Source organism: Lycium barbarum, chromosome 2, assembly GCF_019175385.1.
Source record: "Lycium barbarum isolate Lr01 chromosome 2, ASM1917538v2, whole genome shotgun sequence".
Classification (NCBI taxonomy): domain Eukaryota; kingdom Viridiplantae; phylum Streptophyta; class Magnoliopsida; order Solanales; family Solanaceae; genus Lycium; species Lycium barbarum.
Genome location: NC_083338.1, coordinates 10,942,757 through 10,963,973, shown reverse-complemented (window position 1 = coordinate 10,963,973; position 21,217 = coordinate 10,942,757). Strand labels below are relative to the sequence as shown.

General features: G+C 35.2%; 1 long non-coding RNA gene across 1 annotated transcript; it reads left to right on the top strand.

The window, feature by feature from the left end:
* The first annotated feature begins 7,879 nt into the window (after positions 1-7,879).
* LOC132626159 (uncharacterized) lies at positions 7,880-20,424 on the top strand. The gene is made up of 3 exons (XR_009577147.1): positions 7,880-8,613; positions 9,080-10,381; positions 20,148-20,424. It is a non-coding gene; the product is annotated as an uncharacterized LOC132626159 (long non-coding RNA).
* The last annotated feature ends 793 nt before the right edge of the window (positions 20,425-21,217 follow it).

Here is a 21,217-nt window from a genome sequence, read left to right as displayed (position 1 = left end):
TATATCATGGGTGTATATACGCGTATATCTAGTGAATATAGGCTCGTAAGGGTAGAATAGGAATTTTAGTAAAATAGGTCATCATTTGAGGCACGCAGTCGTACAGAGAAATAATTAAAACGAGGTCAAATGAAGACGTAATAAAATTAACAAAACGTTTTAAACTCATTTTGCAGAAATAGCCTCAAATTGACCCTCAATTAAATAAGGTTTGCAATTATGACCAACCTTTGGAATCAAATTGCAGAAATACCCTTGCAATTGACCATTTGCAGATATAGCCTTATTTTGGTAATTAATTTAACCAATTAAAACTAATTTGCCTAAATGTCCCTAATTAATTTGCCCATGATTTGGACATTTCAATTGAGGCCGTTGAAGTCCATCATTTGCAAAATTGACCCCAGCTATATTGAACCATGAATTGGTTAATTATGAGGTGGTCATTTGTGCAAGAATATTAAACTAAAAACATAATTTTAAAATAATTTTTCCAAAATGGCACAAACATGCATATATGGCAACAATCAAAGTCCTGAGGGGTAGAATTGTAAATTCCTTTAATTATTCAAATTTCTTGGATAAAAAATAATATAAATTGCCCTTTTATTTAATTTTATCTAATGTTGCTGAATTAAATGAACAATTGTTTAAAATTTCTCTGCTATTTGATAAATTGTAAAATACTGTAAGAAATGCCGTAAAAATGCTGATAAATTGCTGAATAATTAATAGAGCTTCAAATTGTTCTCTATTAATTTATAGGAGTAAAATATTGGCCTGAATAATTATGTAAAATCATTCAGATACTCTGTGTGTGGTGCAAATTATTTTATTTATTATCCAAGGACCCTGAGTAATTAAAATAAATCATGGAAGGTCAAAAATCAGGTGTCAACATGTATAATACCTTGTACACGGTGACCTAACAGAGGAGGTTTATATGAAATTGCCATAGGGATTCGGGGATTTCGTGTTCGTAATTCGGGGCAAGTATGTCGACTTCGGAAATTTTTGTATGGTTTGAAGCAAGCTCCAAAGTTGGTTTGCGAAATTGTCAAGTGCTTTTATGAAATATAAGTTCAAACAGTCGTACTCAGATTATTCTCTATTCACTATGCACCGGGGAGGTATGTAGCTTAACGTCTTAACCTATGTGGATGAATTGATTATCTCCGAAAATGATCATAGTGCCATTGAACGATTCAAAGGCTATCTCAGGATATGGGCCTTATGAAGTATTTTCTAGGAGTTGAAGTTGCACGCAGACCAATTGGGTTATTTCTATGTTAACGAAAATATGCCTTGGATATAATCTGTAAGTCCGGTTTACTGGGAGCTAAACCAATCAATACTCCTATGGAGCAAAATCACGGTTTGGCGTTGGCCAAATGAGCCCCTTTGGGAGATTCGGAACCATACCAACGTCTGGTCGGTAGACTCATATACCTCAATTTTATGAGATCTGAGTTGTCAAATTGCGTGCATGTTCTGTCCTAATTCATGTAGCAACTAAAGGAAGCATACTGGAACACAACTCTCCTTGTGGTGTGCTACTTAAAGAAGAACCGAAGACAAGGTAGTGTGATGAGAAAAGATTGTGATCTCTAATTGTACGGATGGTGTGATTCAGACTGGGCCGGTTGACTCTAAAATCACTTACCAGTTGGTTTATCTCCCTAAAACATTCACCCATATCATGGAAAACAAAGAAACAACACATTGTCTCTCGCTCGTCAGTGGAGGCAGAATACTGGTCAATGGCAATGAAAGTCTGTGAATTAAAATGGTTAAAGGGAATTTTGCATAGTCTGGGAGTTGAACATAAGTCTCCGGTGAAGATGTGCTGCGATAGTCAAGCGGCGCTGTATATTGCATGAAATCCAGTGTTCCATGAACGGCCTAAACACATTGAAGTCAACTGTCACTATGTCAGGGACGCGCTGCAGTTCGGAATCATACTTCCCAATCATGTGTCTACCTGTGAGCAATTGGAAAATGAGTTTACAAAGGCTTTGGGCAAATCTCAGCATCAGTATTTGCTTGGAAAGTTGGGCATTCATGATCCTCATGCTCCAACTTGAGGGGGCTATTGAGATCGGGTGTGACCGGACCAGTTTGTCAGGTTATGTAGGTTAAGTCAGTGAATCCCTATGCCGGTGGGAACCCTATTCTAGTCTTATTGTAATAGTTTGGTCTATTTATGGTGAATTAGTAATTATGGTAATGTATGATTTGTAGTTCTATTGGAATAGGGTTACCTTATTAGACTAAGGCAAGGAGGACCTTACTTGTATATAAGGAGGACAATATGATGAATGAAAGGTAGAAAGAATTTCCCATTATTCTTGTCTCTCTAAATTCTTGTTCCTATCTCGATTTTAACAACTATCCATTTTAAAATCCTTTTTTGGGCTGTGAGATGTTTGGAATAGGTTGTATTACTTGCTTCAAAGACATGTATTTGTCATCATCAAAAAGGGAGAATTTGTTTACATAAACACTGTTGAAATAAGCATGTATGTTTTGATGATTGACAAAGAAAATGAACAAAGGATTGCTGAACAAGGTTGGTGAACCAGGTCTGGGGATATATTCTATGAGGTCCTGAATAAAAGAGTTGCAGATAAGAAAAACACATGAACAGATGAACCAGGTCTACAAATTTATTCCAACACAGAGCCAAGTGAAACAAATAGATCAGAGAAAGACAAGGACAAATGGACCAAGTCTCTAAAGATGTTCCATACCATATGCTGAGGTGAGCAAATAATGAGGACTAGGAAAAAAGTTAGTAAGAGAAAGAAGGTCTAGATGCAAGCAAAATGTGTGATTAAGCTTATCCTGATGAATATGGAGCTGATTGAATCAAGTTCATGAATATGCTCACCTCAGAGATAGGAGGATGAGCTAGGAGAGAATAAGTCAAAGACAGTTGCTGGACAATGGGGAACAAAACAAGTTTATGGACATATTCCATCTTAGACTGGGTAAAGATTCAGAGAAGACAGAACCACGTGCTTGGACTAGGTTCAAGAAACATGTTTCAGATCAGAATCCTACTGCAAGTAGGATTTGCGTTTTATGGTAAAGACTTAGCGGACAGGTTTGCAGGATTTCTTGCCATATTTATCAAAGATACATCAGACTTTTACAAGGACACTGAAGCCACGTTGAAAGGCAGAATCTCACGTCAACTCAAACCCTAACTCTAATTATGGGCCTAACCTAGTAGGGATTGAGTTCAGCCGACATGGGAGCAAACCTAGAGCTATAAATATTCAAGTCAAACCATAAAAAAAGTTTGCACACCTATAAAGAGAGAATATCAGAAGTCGAGCAAAAGTTGTCAATGCTACAATTGATAGAGTTCTTATTACAGTAGTGCGACCATGATTCTACGAAGAAGATTAAAGAATCTATTTTACAGAGTTTAATATGTTCTACAGTTCTTGAGTCTAGACTTTTGTATTAGGCTGTTTATCGAGTTGTATCTTATCCACTTTCATAGAAGCAAATACTGTAGGTATAAATTTTTAGTCAAATTCAACTTTAATAGGATAATTTGAAATGGGCTTACTAGTCTACGGAGATTAGTAATACAGGAATTAGAGTTTTGTTCCTAGATTACAGAGTTTGTAATGTGAATTTGTACAGGCTTATAGTTGTAGTGGCATTTGGAAAAAATCCTACAGAAGTGTAGATCGTGATTTTTTCACCCTTGCGAGCGGGGTGGTCTCCACGTAAAAATTGTTGTGTTATTATTTTATTGCTCTATCCTATTACGCAAACGCTAGACAGATTAACATGTTCTATCCCTTTGGTGACAATCTAGTATTGATTAGGATAGAAGTAGTGGGTGTCAAGTAGGCCGGGCCGGGCCATTTTATCGTGGGCCACAAGGGGCCGGGTCGGGGTCGGGCCGGGGGCCGGGCTTGGAGAGGGAAAGGGTGTCCGGCCCAGCCCACCTCAGATAGGGGCTACACCTTGGGCTAACTAGGCCCGTTAGTGGGACGGGCCGGATTTTAGTTAGTGGGCCGGGCCGGGGTTTTAGTTAGTGGGCCGGGCCGGATTTTAATTATTTTAAAAAAAAATTCTAATACTAAAATTTATTAAGTTTGATACTTTAAAATCTAGTTGTTGTCTACTTTATTTTAACCATCAAGTTCCTTAAATTATACTTTGGCCGTATTTTCAATCTATAAATACCATTCATTCCTCTCCATATTATCTCACAATTCCCTACTCTCCTCTTTCTCTAAATTTCTTACTCATCTAAATGGGAACAATGCACATGAGTTTTGATACTAAACCAAAGTTCTTAATTTAATTATCTCATCTGATCCTAAGTCCTAATGTCATGTGCAGATTGTCACACCTCTATCATCGGCGGAGACATTTCAATACGCTAAAAAATATTTAATTATTATTATATATAAAATATTTGAAACTAATAAGATTTTATTAATATATTATATATATATATATATATATATATATATAACTAATAGTTTATATTATATATACTGTATAACCTACTGAAATATTTTTGAACTTGTGAAAGCCAACAAGATAGTAACTTAAAAGGGGTATTTGATTTATTTCACGCATCAGCAATTTCAGAGGCTTGTCATTTCACTGATTTTGTCAGCCTCTTATAATGTCTTGTTGCTTTTGGGCACTGATCAATGTTTGTCCCTCCTTGCAGAAATTTATCTTGGAGTTGCTGCTTGTGTAGGATTAGTTTTACACAATTACATTTATAGTTCTATTTTGACTGCGTACATATTATTATTCTTGTAAATAAAATTATAAATAAAATTATAACACAAATTTGAAAAGAAATTCAAAGGCTCAGTGACCCTTTAGTTTTATTAATCGATAATTGCAAAGTCGAATTTAAACTTTAGAGCTTACAAACTTACATTTACTTTTCTTTGATTTCGTAAACTTAAACTAGAAAAAGAAAATTCAATTTGACAACTCTTCAAATTTAAATCTACATATTTTCCACCATTTTATTCAATTCTTCCATTTACTATTTTTTTTTAAAAGGAGAGCTAATTAGTTTTCATTTAGTAGCAATTAAATATTAACGGATCCGACTCTTCTCCATTTTTCCCAAGTTCTTACTTGAATAAGAGACACATTACATGAGTTAAAATTAATGGTTAAGTTTTAATTAACTAAAGTAAGATTCTAACTATGGTTTGAATAATTAATAAATATTTCATATATTTGCTTCCAAAATTTTAAGAATCCCACAATTATAGCTACAGCTATTTTATTGGGATACAATGTTTTTAAAATACTTATTATTAGTAATAAATGTAGTACTTATCTTTTTTTTTTATTTGAAGTGGGCCGGGCCGGTGCCCCGGTGGGCCATCACCCGGGCTGCTGGTGGGCCGGGCTGGTGGGCTGTCCACCTTGTCCGGCCCAACCCCCTAATAAAACCCACCTAGCCCAGCCCCTTACATCTCTTAGTGGGCTTGGGCCGGGCCGGTGGTGGGCCGGGTTTACCGGGACGGGTCCGGGCTGGCCCCGCCTACTTGACACCCTCGTCGTGCAACTAGGGGTGGGCGTTCGGTTCTTCGGTTCGGTTTTTTCAAAATTTGGTTCGGTGTTTCGGTTTCGGTTTTTTGAAAGTGGACACCGAACACCGCACCGAATTAGTTCGGTTCGGTTTCGGTTTTCTAATTCGGTTTTTTGGCATGGGTTAAGCAATAGTCACGCGTTAATAATATTTAAACTTTTCTAACTAATCGAAGAATAGTGTGACCTATCCACCAACCAACAGTCCAACACTGGACCATTACTTGTACTTCAGTTCGGGGCAGCGGTATAAGTGTGTCCCAACTAACTGGATTGGAACTGGACATTAGAGACTACTACTGTACTATGTGCTTTCAAGTTTCAACTTAACATAAATAAACATAAGCTTAACAGCAACAGCAGCAACAAATGCGTAACAGCAGCAACAAAAAACCAGTCCACAGACCAGTTCGCAAACTAGTCCAGTCGACTCATGTCTGATATATGAGTGGAAGAGAATTCTTGTCAACATATTGCATTCATGTATAAAAACTGTAAACCTAAGTTCCCTAACCCACTGATAATTTAAGAAAACTGTAAAAAAATATTGCATTCATGTATTAAATATTCGGTTAAACCGAAAAATCGAAGATCTGAAACCGAACACCGAATTTGTTATTAAAAAAATATCGGAATCGAACAGAAATACCGAAGCACCAAAACCGAAAAACCGAATTAATTCGGTTCAGTCAGTTTCTCGATTTTCGGTGTTTATGCCCACCACTACGTGCAGCACAACAAATTGCAAGTTCTATTGTTGTACGGAGGGTTACTTTATAACATTTGGGTAACCTGATGATGTAAGAATTTTTTTTATCCTATCGTGATCGGTATAAAGAAGTTAAACCACCTATTTACTACTAACACCCAATCAATCATTTCTTATTTCGTTGTTTGTAATTGGGGGATATCTTTTGTGGCAGTTTTAAGCCTCTGAATGTAGAATTCTACTTATTAGTAGATGGAGTCGTTCTTCCAAAAATTGAATGACTAGTCAGAAAATTTCGATAAATTAGTGGATTAACTATATTCACCTTTTCTCTTGCCTAGTGGCTCTTATGTTTTTTATTTTGTTTGAAAGACATTGATTTTAGTGAATCAAAAGTCCTAAAATATGCATTTTACGAGTTTGGTTGAGTATCATTCATGTGTATTATTGATGACGAGCATATCTTCTCAATTTTGCATTATTTAAAGGCACATTTTACTTTTTTTGTTTATTAACTAGCTAATTAGGTTAATTGGAGGCTCCTGTTAAATTTAGGGCATTTTTGGGCCAACTATTGAACAATGAGGGCATGTTGAGCTAAACTATTAACGAAGGGCATAATTGCTCAATTTTGAATACTTTAAGGGCATAATTAAAATTTTCCCTTTAATTGATTGTAGCATCATTGCCATATAAAACTATAGTACATAAATCTTGGAAATAACACTAAAATGGTACAAATATGGAAACACTATAATTGTATATATTCATAAATCTAAAGATGTATTAATAAAACTATTTGAAAAGTAATTTATGAGTAACATTGAGAAAACATTATAAGATCTAACTCGACATGGTAAGCAAATTAATTTCTTACATATTTGCACAACATATGTTAGTTAAGATTTAAAAAAAATTATACTATTAATTTCACATTCTTTCTATTAAACTGATTAAAGTGTTACATATTCTTTGACATTGCAATAAAATAAATAAAAATTTTATTAATTTGAATAAAAACAAGACGTAACTTTAACTTCTTTCAAATCAATATTAGTCATATTATAATATTTGGATTGTAAATCTCGAAATAAATCACATAATAAGAAATTCATTAATAAAGCAAAACTAAACGGAAGGAAAGAGAACATTATCGCCTATAAATTAAGCGGTTTTCTCCGTAAAATTTCCTATGTCTGATTAATTAGTTAAATCTTCTTTTCCTTCATTTTGACGCTTTTGCAGTTGCCAGAAACAAAAATATGGCCCAACAAAAGATAGACATTCAGACTCTAGAGTCTGAGGCGGCACGTTTATCTACTTTTTCAGAAAAGGTGTTGATCCTTTTCAAAGAAGCACGTGAACTTGCAATTACGACAGGGGCACATGTTGCTATTGTTATCTTCTCTCCAAGTGGAAAATCATATGTTTATGGATACCCTGATTTTGACACAGTCATAGATAGGTTCCTAAACTTGAAGTCATGTGATGAACTTCAGGAACATGCTGCAACCGCCAATTCCATGACCCAAAGTCCATCTTCATCCGAAGAAAGCTGTGTTGTGAATGATTTGTAGGTTGTTGGCAACCCAGATGACGGGGAGACTTCTGCAGTTAATTTATATAATTAATGAGAAGTTAGTCGTAGGGAAGAGTTTATCTAGTTTATTTTGTTTTGTCATTTACTTTATTGGGATTCTTAGTGAAGTCCGTTTGTTTTTAATTTTAGTATGTGAGTCCTATTTCTGATCGATTGTTATCTTTTTAAGGTGTTTAATTATCTTTTGTCGAGTCGTAACCTTTCATTTCTCCATGGTCTTAAACTATGGGTAGAAGGTTCGTTGTGTTTTGGTATTTTTTTTTTCCTTTTTTCCCATGTCATCCTAATAAAATAAACTCTTCTCTGTTAATGAATTTGAGATTGCGACAATGAGCGATGGAATTATTTCTCATAGTCCTGAATAATGCTTTATATTGTTTAAATAAAAAATCTATTAACCTATATATACCGATGTTGTAAATAATTTCTACTTTATCATTTTAACTTATGTAGTAGGTAACTTGCCTTGTTTTTAAGATGAAAATATTACCAGGTCTAATTAACATCCAATAGTTAGAATACATAGTTAATGTTTGTATTTTATAGCAAATTAACCATCCACACAATTTAGATATCTCCCTCCTCCTCACAACCCTAAGAACCATCTTGTCTCTCAAAACCTCTCTGCCGCTACCACTAGATCGCGGCCAAACCGCCGATGCGCTAGCACTGACGAGAATTGCCGCCGCCGGCCAGCAGTCTCCAAATGGTATGCAAATTTTCACTATATCTTGTTCTCATCCTCATCTACATGAATCCACGAACCATTTCTTTCAATTCCTCATAGAACTCCGTAGATCTGAGAAAATCAAGGAAAACTGAAAACCTACTTCTCAGATTCGTTGAGTTTCGACCACTTTCACCCCATGAAACATACATGAATGGATAGATCTTGGGCAGATCTATCTTTTGACACTATTTTTTAGTCCAAAAATTCAACAGAAAATTTTCCCGCGAAGCACCAGAAAATACGTTGAGTGTAAATACAATGTATTATTGTATGTATTCTCCATTTTGAGTTTAAATACAATGTATTTTTATTTTGCCAAATTCTTTTATTGTATTTCAAATAGTGCAAAAATATTTGTTTTTTATAGCCAAACACTTACAGACTTTGAATTCAATAGGAAATATTTTCCCCAACTTATGTGTTGTGCTTGAATTGTAATGTATAGGGATAGCATATATTTGATATGACAAGCATATATACGACTATCAGGGGTAAGAACGGAGTACTTGAAATGCTAGATTTTTGCTCTAATTCCCATATTTTTGCGTTGTGGTGACTTGAGTATTATATTTGTGCCATGCTGATAAATTCGAGCTAGCTAAATACTAGAAATGGGAAAGACTAGAGCCTATAATGGGAAAGATGGGAGCATAATCCCTTACTTTTTCTACTATTTTGCTATAACTGATAATGTGTTGTTATATTTTGTAATTTACTGTAAGAACCCTAAACAGGTCTAGTTAAGACTTAAAAATAGCTTATCGATATAAATTCTCTAAAAATTAGGTTGAATAATCAGTTTTCATTATGTTATTTATGAATTTTTAGCCGGTGTTTGAAAAGTAATACAGAAATAACCACATGTTAATTAAAAAAAAATTGAAGAAAAATATTACTACTTAAAACACGAAAGAACTTATAAAGGTTTGAATCCCTTGAATTGTTCCTTGGTTTTGAACTTATATAAAGGTTTAAAACCAAGGAACAATTCATGGGCTTGAAACTCCAACAAAATTTTGAACCATGCATCAAAAGTTCAAAACAAGGGAACGCTCGTAAGGTTTGAAATATCAGAAAAAATTTGAACTCCATAAATTGTTCCTTGAGATTTCCTTGTCAATCTTTTGAATTCTAGCAGTTTCTGCTGAAGTTGTTTCGTGTTTAAGTTGGAGGTATTATTTTTCAATTTTTTTTTGGTATCAAAAGAGTGGTCAAATATTAATAATTTTTAAAAGAGATAATGGTCAAAAATACACCTGAACTATCACTTTTTCGCGAGTTTCATACCCCAACTATCAACTGTTCCCTTTTACTACTTAAACTATCACCATCTATGTATTAAAACACACCTAGTTGAGTAGATAGTGATAGTTCAAGGAGAAAAAGAGAACAACTAATAGTTGACCTAATTAACTTCGAGGTGCGCTTTAATACATAGATGACGATAGTTCAGGTAGGAAAAGGAAACAGTTGATAGTTTTTTTTTATAAAGCAAATCACTAACTGAATAGTTAGTGGAGGTATTTATTAAATAAAATAATTTTGGTCCACAAACAAAACAAGACAAAAGAAACAGTACAGAAGCATCTTGAAACCAGAAACCAGTGATTCATCTAACCAAAATTCACACCCACCGATCTTAGCTCGATTGAAAGATCTAGCTGAAATTCCTTCTCAATAGCAGTACAAGCTTGATTTCAGCTAAAAGCAGGCCTGATTTCAGTTATGATGTTCATTGATATCCGAGGTAAGATTATCTTCATTTTCTTCCATTGCTCATAGAGGATCTATGTTTCCTTATGCTATATGGTGCTGAAGAATTTGTGAAGATGTTGTTTCCACTGAAAAATGAACCATCCCCTTATTTCTGCTTGTTATTAATTGTTCCTATTCTCGATCTGTTTGCGCTTTAACTGCACCAGACTCCCAAATCTCTAATCAACCAGCTTAGATTGTTTTGTGTAAGTAGCATTCATTCGCCTTTGGTTTTCACCACTATTTTGCCTCTCAAGCTCTCACCAGGGACATGGCTAGCACCCAATGGATTATTTCTCCAAGCTTTAGAATGAACTAAATATCACATAAAATTCTATTCTTGATTGTTTAGAAACTCGGTTAGGAAACTTTAAGCATAGGATGCCAAAAGAAATCAAAGTAGGTGTAGAGGAGACTTTGAAAGTGTTTTGATACTTGTTTCTCAGATATGAATATTTCTTCAATAGATTGAGCCTAATCTAATACCACACCTTGAAGATTTGTTCATACCTAAGTCACAGTACCAAACTACACCCCATTTGTTCCTCTATTCTTTCCCCTTATGAATCTGAGGTTAGGGGTCTGCATCTTGTCCAAATTCAATAGTTTCCTCCCTACACAAGGTAGTTCATAAAATTCTTGAAATTGATTTGTTTTTGCAAAATCAAAAGCTAGGTTATTTAAATAATCGGCAAGCCCATTGCCTTCCTTGTAGACGTGTTGAAACACCACATTGAAATTCTCCTTTATCTTCCAAATCCGTTCCACCATTGAAATGATACACCATGGTGGTTTCCACACTCCATCAATCACTTTCTTTAACAGTAATGAATCAGTCTCTAGCATTAGAGGGTGTAATTCCTTCTCCACACAAGAAATCAGTCCCTCTAGCATTCCCCTAGTCTCAATTACCACATTAGTATTAATACCTATTTCTTCACATTGTGCATAAACCATATCCCCTTGCCAGTTCCTCATAGAAAAACCATAGGAGCTAGGCCCTGGATTACCCCTAGAAGCCCCATCAGTGTTGCACTTGAACCATCTGTCCTGAGGAAACTGCCAACATACTACCTTTGTGATTAGTAATGGTTGATATTTTTCTAAGAAATCCACCAATTCAGGCCAAAGAAAAGGCATGTTTTGCAACCAAGGATATCTTTGTTTTGTAAAATAGAAAAGATTGTTAATTTCATGCACAACTCTCCTGAAACTAACCTTACCCCTATGCCTAATTTTGTTTCTCCTCTTCCAAATTTCCCAAGTTATCATAGCTGGAATAGCTTGGATAATATGCTTTAGTTTCTCACCGTAATTAAAATTCCACACTACCTTAATCACCTGATGTAGTTGGACCAAAGGTATTTGAATGCCTGCTACTCCCATAAAAACTTTCCACATTTCTTGGACAAAGTTCCTAGTCAAAAACAAATGCTGCATAGTCTCTTCCTGAGGGATACTGCAGCAATAACATCTTGAAACTATTGCTATCCTCAACCCCATTAATATGTCATCTGTAGGAATTTTTAGTTTCCATAACCTCCATAAGAAAAAAGATATCTTAAATGGGATCCTCTTAATCCATATTTGCTAGAAATCTTCATTACCTTGAATCTTGTATCTTAATAATTCCCAAGCACTATTTACTGTAAAATTACCTGTACTTGTGGGTATCGACCAAGGCCTATCCCATGTTTCTTGTAACTCCTCTATGTGCACTTCAGTCTGAATATGCTCTACAATATCAACAGGGAAGGATTGTTGTAGAAGTATTTCATTCCATTGCCCCTCCTCTATTAGATCAACAATATCTTCTAAGTTCTCATTGAGTGGATAATCAATTGGAACAATAAAATGTAAAGCCCCCAGTTTTGTCCAATTATCATAACATACATTGGTGGTGCCCCCCTTTATTGCCCACCAAATTTCATGTTCTATACTTTCTCTTGCTTTTAACATATTTTTCTACACCTGTGTCCCTCCCTTCCATTGGATTAGAGTAGGAATAACCTTCTTACAATATTTATTACACATATAGTTTGACCATAAAGAGGGATTGGTTTTGAATCTCCACCAAAGCTTAGCAAATATAGCATTAGAAACATCAAATAAAGATTTAAAACCTAGTCCACCTTCCAGAATTGGCAAACATACATCCTTCCAGGATACCCAGTGCTTACTCTTTACCTTCTCCTTGTTGCTCCAAAGAAATTTAGCAAAAATCTTGTGCAGCTCATTTAGAACACATTTAGGAGGGGCCAGAACTGATAGTGGATGAACTGGCATAGTTTGTAAAACACCTTTAATCAAGATAGCTTTCCCACCAAAAGAGAGTAGTTTACCTTTCCAAGAATGTAGCTTTCCTTAATCTTCTGGATAAGATCGGCATAGTATACCTTCTTCTTCGTGGAATGAAAAACAGGACATCCTAAGTAGGTAATTGGAAAATCCCCTTTTGTAAATCCTATAATATCTCCCACAGATTATATCAGATCAATGCCAACTTTAGAATACAAATAGTAAGAGCTCTTTCCCTTGTTTATCATCAGCTCAGAAACCTCCTCATATTCTCTCAAAACAGCCATGATTCTCTTAAGTGACTCTGGATGTGTTGAAGCAAAGATGATTGTATCATCAGCATATGCTAAGTGGTTCAAAGGGGCTGACCACTTTGGCATACCATATCCAATATATTTATATTCTTCAAATAATGAATTTAATCCCCTGGAAAGCACCTCAACATATAGTGAAAACAGTGAGGGGGATAAAGGATCCCCTTGTTTTACCCCTCTAATAGATTTGAAGAAACCCGTTGCTTTTCCATTCACTAGTACAAAATACCAATTATTAGATAGCAACCCATAGATAAGGTTAATGAAATGCTCCGCAAAACCCATCATTCTTAACACATGTAACAGAGACTTCCAAGAGACTCTGTCATAAGCCTTAGCCATATCAAGCTTACTCACCACATTAGCAGGCTTTCCCCTTATTCTTATATCAGACACAATTGCCTGTGTAAGTATTATGTTTTCAAAAATACTTCTCCCTTTCACAAATCCTGACTAGTTTGCTGAGATTAATGAGGGTAGAATCTTCTCCAATATTCCATGAATCACTCTAGAAATCACCTTATTGATAAAATTGGATAAACTAATTGGTCTCATATCTGAAAAAGTTTGAACATGGTACTTTTTAGGAATGAGAAACAAATTAGTATGGGTGATGGATTTAGGAAGCTCAGTTCAATCAAAGAAAGACAGCACCACAGCATGTACATCATTTTCAATTATATCCCAGCAATGTTGATAGAAAATTCCTGTGAAACCATCAGGTCCCCCGGCACTATCACCACTTAGAGCAAAAACAACCTATTTTACCTCCTCTATAGATGGATATAAGCATAAAGAAATATTATGTTCATGATTAACCATACTGGGAATATGATTTAGTAAGGTGAAATCACTAGAATCTCCTTCTTGCGTGAACTGCTTCTTGTAAAACCTGATTGCCTCTTCTGTAATAAGCTCCCTTGTTTCCAATCTGTTTCCAGCCTCATCATCTGTTTCTTTAACCTGTAGCTTCTTCCTCTTTACAGTCACATAATTGTGAAAGAAACCAGTATTTCTATCACCTTCTGTGAACCAAATAAATCCTGCCTTCTGCTTCCAATATTGTTCTTCCAAGCTTAAATACTTCTTCAATTCAGCTTGGGCTTTTTGAAGAATTATTCTATTAACAATACTAGGGTCTTCTTCAAATAGAGCCTTCTTGACCTTTACTACTTCTTCCCTGATAGCTAATTGCTTGAATATGTCCCCAAATGTCTCCCTACTCCATTTAGATAAAGCAGTTTTTAGATTTTTCAACTTCTGTTTAAAGTTCAAATAAGGAGTTCCTTCAAATTCAGCACTCCAATTCTGAGGAAAAAATCCTTAAATGACTCATGTTGAATCCAGAAGTTTAAAAATCTAAAAGGTCTTATGAAATTAACAGTCTCTTCTCCACAAGATAGAAGCATAGGAGTATGGTCTGATCCTGTTTTTGATAGGTGTTCCACTTCAATGCTTGGAAATACTATTTGAAACTGAGTGTTCACCACTATTCTATCCAGCCTCTTGAATATGCAATCCTCAGCTGCTCTCCCATTCCACCAAGTAAATGGACTGACTTTAAATCCCATGTCAAATAATTCACAGGAATTAATGAAAAAAGCAAAATCTTCACATTCATTCATAGTAACTGGCAATCCTCCCAGCTTTTCCTCCTCTGATAAGATCGCATTGAAGTCTCCTCCAACCACCCAAGGTAAAATCATATTACTTGCTAGCTGATATATATCATCCCATAGGTCTAGCCTCTCTTCTTCATCACACTTAGCATAAACAAAAGTGGCAATAATGTCTTTACTAATGTCCTTGTTGACACTCAATTTTGTCCCGCCTTTCCTCCAAAATATCTATTTACGCTTCTAGTATTTTTTTGGGAAACTTTAAAAATAATTATTTATACTTTACTATAATTATTAGCTTTTTACCGGCGTTTCATTATTCCATTGCAGTCACTAGCTGTCATTATTTTTTATTACTACCACCACTATTATCCTTATCCTTATTATTACTATTATTATTATTGTTGTTATTATCATTTTTTTCGTTATTATTATTATTACCAGTATTATTATAATTTTCATTATAATCATTTCAGCATTTGTTTACCACCTTATGCACACGCATCACATTTATTTTCGTGCAATTAAATAATAGCGTTTATTTACCGATATTATCGCACGACTATTACAACGTCGTATAATTTATTTTTTATCTGGGCACTAATAATTATTAAGTGATATTTAGCACACGTTAGTATATAGTTATTAAAATGGGCCTTTTATTTAAATTTAGAAGCCCACATCCGGGTCCAATTAACCCACAAACCTTTTTGGACCAGTCCATTAATGACCAGCCCATATTTTTAATCAGCAACTCGGCCGGCCCATGTTTTTAATTAGCCCAGCCCGCTACCCATCGACTGACCCGACCCGACCCGACCCGCGTGTTTCAAATAATGAAACCAGTAGGGTTTCCCTTTCTTTTCCCTTCATCCGCCTCCCTCTCTCTTCTCTCTCTCTCCTCCCTCTCTCTCTCTCTCTGACCGACGCAAACAGCAAATTCGCAGGTCCCCTTTCATGGTCACAAACCTTGCATGGTCAAATTCGGAATGGAGATTAATGCATTGTACCCCCCGTCAGTTTTCCAACCGTTGAAGAGGGTGAAGTTTTGTTTTCTTCTGCTTTCGATCTGAAGAAACTTTGATGAGTTTTGTCTACTTGTGATTTCAAATCGGTTTTTATCAGTTCCTTTTTATTTTCGGGTACGAAATTTTAATGGGTTTTGTCCATTTTCTTCTTTTTTCTGATCGGGTATTTGAAATCTGAACGTTTGATTTGCGGGGGGGGGGGGGGGGGGGGGGGGAGCGTCGTTGACCAAGAGTCCCGCTCAAAAATTTGAATGTTAGAGAAAATCCTAGAAAAAGCCCCTATAAATAATCGTTTCTAGAGTGATTAAGGGAGGTCTTTTGAGCCGCCGTGAATACCCCTAAAAAAAAAAGAAATCTGGTTAGCTGCACAAAATCCCCCTAAGAAAAAAAGAGAGTCCTTTTTAGCCTCCTTGAATCTTCTGAAATATAAGTCTTTAGCCCCGTGGAATCCCTTGAAAATATTGGATTCTTTTAGCCGCCTCAATTTCCTCTAAAAATATGAACTCACTACTTTCTTGATATCCGAAGCGTCAAATCATTTATTTTATTCTCATTTTTTGCTTCTATTACTGTTTCGCATTCGAGTCTACGCAAGCTCGGAGATTTGAAGTGTTCGAGGGTATATCGGAGGCTCGAACCCCACTTCGCTGCACCTGAAAAAGGTCCGCAGTCATCCTATCATTTTTACTTCGCTCGCATGTTCTTTTCTTTCGTGTGTCGATGTGTTTTTTTTTTTTTTTTTTGTGTTGTTTCAGTCAGTTTAGTGTGTTCATGCATATTCTGTAGTTTCAGTTAATATAACTTCAGTTAATAGCTTAATAGTATGGGTGTATGTTTGGGTTTAGTTGGTTGCGGTTTTAATAGTCGATAATGCTGGTATATGCATGTCCCGGTTTAGATTGAGGTTAGTTTCAGCAGCGTCTGTATGCTGATATTTGGATGACTATATTAATAGTGTTTGGTTTAATATGGTAATAAGGGCATGCCTCGCTTAATTATATGATGTCGTTTAACTTAAATTGGGGGTTTAGATATGCATATAGGAGTTTGAATCGAAATTCTTACTTGACCTTTTAAAATGTTTTAGTACTGCAATTTAGGAGTGTTCATATGAGTTATTGTATTTAATATTATCATTAGCATGTTCGAAATATATTTAATCCTTGTTTTACTTGAATGTTCAAACTATTCTCATCTCTTAAGCAGTTCATAAGGGCTTTGGATTTAACAAAACGCTAAAATAGGTTTTATTTAAAACTGGTCGGAGGGGATCTTTGTATGCAAGAAATGAACTTGTAAAAATCTATTTGGGATTTCAACATACCTCTCTTTACCTAGTTCAAACATAGACATTGCATAGAATTTGTCTCATATTGAGTTAATAAATCCTAGTTCTTTAACATGTTTATTTGAAATCTGGTAAATCCTAGTTCATATGCTTGCCTCATCCTATTTAAAAAAAATGAATTTGCTGTTTGAATACTTGCTTGAAAGATCTGAGGATGGCATGAACCCCTTTTCTATGAATTAAATGTGGTTGAGTGTTTTTCTTTTCTGTTAATGACTTTATCTAGGTCCCTTTAGGTCATTATTGTGCTCCAAATTGGGTATTTGAACTCTTGGAAGTGGATTGACATGAATATTAAAGAGCCTGTTGAACCAAACCTGTTTTATCCTCTTTTCAATTCTAATTCTGTTTTATTGCGATATCTTGTTCGAGCTCGGTTTATGTTTCGCTTGTTGAGAGTCTGTTTGGTTGTTGTTTGGTCGTCTCTCTTTATGCATTCAAACATATTTAGATACTTCAAACCTATCTATATTAAGGGATTCCGTAGTTTGATGTCTTCGTTTCGGGAGTTATTTAAGTATTTTCATATTCAATTGTTTTACTTAAGAGAAGAAATCTGGAAACAGTCTCCACCTCATTTATATGTCGAATGGAATAATTTTTATCTTATAAACAATGCATGTTGAAATTGGTATTCATGATCTTGAGAATGAAGTCCAGTAGGGAATCTCGCGAATGTTAGCATAGTTAGTTGAAATATTTCAAAACGTGAGTTGATTCTGTGCTTCTCATTGGCTGTTGTATGGTCGATTGTTTGGAATATCCTCAACATACTTATAAGTGTTTCAATTTTGTTAAGGCAGTGAGGTTGTATACCTATGTATTCTTGTAGTATATTCATGAAAATACGTTAATAGGGAGGTTAGATTGGTCATTATGGATCAAACTTGAACCCTTCCCGGTCTTAGCCATGCCTGGGATTCATGAAATCCCTTGGAACTTGTGCAACATCGGGAAGACGGGGGCAAAAGCTTTCCGATATTAACCTTCTATACATCCTTATGAGTGTGTATATATGAGGTATACTTAATATACATAGTATATACATAGTCTACTGATCTGTTTTGAATTTATATTTTACATGTTTAACCTTATTCATTGGTTAGATGCTAATCCTTTTCCTTTCATTTTCTGCATGGCCATCGCATACGAGTGCGAGGGACTCGTTCTTCTTCCGCATTCGGTGTTGGGCTAAAAGCCCAACGAAATCTTATCGAGTAATTCCCCCATCAGTCCTGTCCGCAGCAAAAAATAGAAGACAAAACATTCTGGGCCAAAGCCCAATAGCATGAACAGTTCTCAACAGTCTTAAAAAATGGGCTGAGCCCATTCCCAACAGCGTCACTGATCGCAGCAGCCTTAAAAATGGGCTGAGCCCATTTATTTTTATTTACGTCTCTACTTTGTTTTTGTGCATTTAATTTGTATTATTCGACTAACCCTTTACTTTATTTGTTTTCTTAGCTTAGATGAATTATAGGGAATTAGTGTGGATAGTTTTAGAATGATGGGTAGTTAATCTAAGGAAATTAATAATTAATTCCATAAGATTCATTTTCTTCTTTTTATGTTAAAATTATTTATAATATCTATAATATTTGTTTTGTTAGAACAGTTGATTTTCAAAAGAGCATGACTACATATTTTGAGTTAAAGGAATCATGATTTATTATTACTATCTTAGAAAAATTAAAAACGTCACTAATATGCAAATATGAACTCAAGTATATTTTATAAACATTGTTTTTTAAGATTTATCCAACTATGCATATTTTTAATCGAATATAGTTAATAAAGAGTTAATAAAAAGAGAAAGAAAACTCACTTCCTTTTGCATCCTATTTATAAAATAAGTCTAGATTTTTCTACATTGCCATATTCATATAACATAATTTTATTCAAAGTTCAAATTTGCTAAGTCTTCTCTTAAAAGCTATTATTTATATGCAAACTATTATATTTTCTGCAAGTTTTATTTTAAATAAGCATTATTTTTTCATTAAACGTCTTAGCAACGTTTATAAGTCTTATTTTAAATAGCACTTAAAGTCTTCTTTTATGCAAATCATTATACCTTTACAAATCTTATTTTATATAGCATTATTGTATTTCTATTTAAAGCTTTAACAACATTTTTAAGTATTAGTTTGAATAACATTATTATATTCTCCTTTAAAACCTTAGCAATATTTACAAGCTATATTTTGCATCTTTAGCCTTAATTAACCTAAGTTTGGACGGTGACCATAATTAATGGATTCTAAAGGATGCCTAACCCCTTCCCTTTAGGATAATCTAGAATGCTTACCTAGAATCACACTAATTGAGCATACCATTAACAGAGGTTTAGTGTAACTTTACCTTAGTTAATATTTAGGTGTCCTAATTCACTAATAAATTAATTAGGTGGCGACTCCTTAAAATAAAACAAATAGGAATCACCAATATGTTGTACTCTACCTTAACTCGTTTAAATGGGGTATAACAGCTTGGCGACTCCACTGGGGACTTTAGGTTCTAACCATAACAAACTTAGGTTAATAATTAATTTGTTGGATGTTTTGGTTGTTTTTCTTTATTTTTGCCTTTATTGTTGCTTTTGTTGTTTCCCTTATGTGCTTTTAAGTGCTTTTAATTATTGTTTTATTATTTCCTTAAATGAAATTTTCTATGTAATAATGTGTTATTGCTTTCTTTAATTGGTATTCCGTTCATAGTTCCTCCACTCCTGAAAAATTCACACACTTAAAGGGGTTTCGCGGTTCGCGGCCGTGCACTATTAAATCACCCTTTAGTTGGATAGATCTTGTGGATTTAGTCGATCGGTGGTGCAGTCGACAACCACGGACTTTCCACTCCCAAGTTGTCCACGTGGGAGAGCTTTGTGTCATAGTGAACCCCGTCTTAGTCTACCTAGGGTAGAGCGAAAATCAAAACCTTATAAGGACATGCATCATTTTAAACCTAGGAGGCTTAATACCCTTGGTGTATTAATTTCATTAGTCAACCTTACCAAATGTCCAAATGAGTCTATGACTCTAAGTGACACTATTCACTATTTATGTGCATTATTTGAAGGACAAATGTGAGGAATATGTGGACCTAGTACTCTATAGATAAATATTTCAGGAAAACTGACATTTTGTTGCAGGTTGTCGTGGAGCACCCAATTAATGCCGGAGGATTGAAGACAACCAAAGGAAATTAGTGGAGATGAAGTATTAGATATCTTATATTAACTTTGAATTGTATTATTAACTGGCATGTAATAAATTTTTATTATTCTTGTAAATTAGTTTTAGGAAGAGTTATGGAATGATACATAAAAGACATGTTTGTCCTTCAAATGTTCGTTAGGCCTACCTCTGGCATAAAGAGGTCCCTTGCATTATAGAACGCGATGTATTATGTGCAATAATATGTCCTTACCGTATACTGACTCGTTTTCTTTTTCTTTTCTTATCTTTTTTCTTTTAAACTTACTTTCAAAACAAAAGGTTGACTTGTGTTAAAGGGGAACTAGCAGAGCATCCATATTTCACACGGTTTAAAGCCACAAAATCAGACTCTGACTCATCACTAATCACCTGGTTAACTAAAAAGACTCGTTCTAAAATGGAGCAAAGTTTGATCAATGCAACCACTTCATCTGAGCCATCTCTTAGTTTACCGATCACGAGTGATCCTACATCCTCTAATGAACCAGAAATACATTTGGAGATCATTGCTCGTCTGGAGCAACGAGATTCTGAACTAAGTCGCATGGTACTTCAAAATCGGTCATTTTCTCAAACTCCGCCACACATGACTCCATCTCATGGGGTTCGTCCGACTTTGCCCATGCAACCTCCATTCCCAAACTTGGATGAACTTAACCAAGCAAACTATTTTACCACTTCTCAACTAGTTCATTCCGAACCCCTCGCCCATCTAGTTACTCAAAATGCTCCTCTTTTGTTTACAGCCGCTTCTTCAAAGGCTCAGTACATACCGCCGGCACATGATGTTACCAATGCGCATCAAGTTCCGTCGGTATATACTTATACCACAGCTCCACCCATGACACAAACCCAAGGACTATGTCACACAGATGTTGATCATTATGTAGAAGTCGAAAAGGAGGCAAAGGCAGTTAATGATGAAATGATAAATAGAAAGCTCAAAAGTTTGGAAGATGCTATGAGAAGTTTGCGTGGACTCGGTAGTAACCAAAGCGTGAGA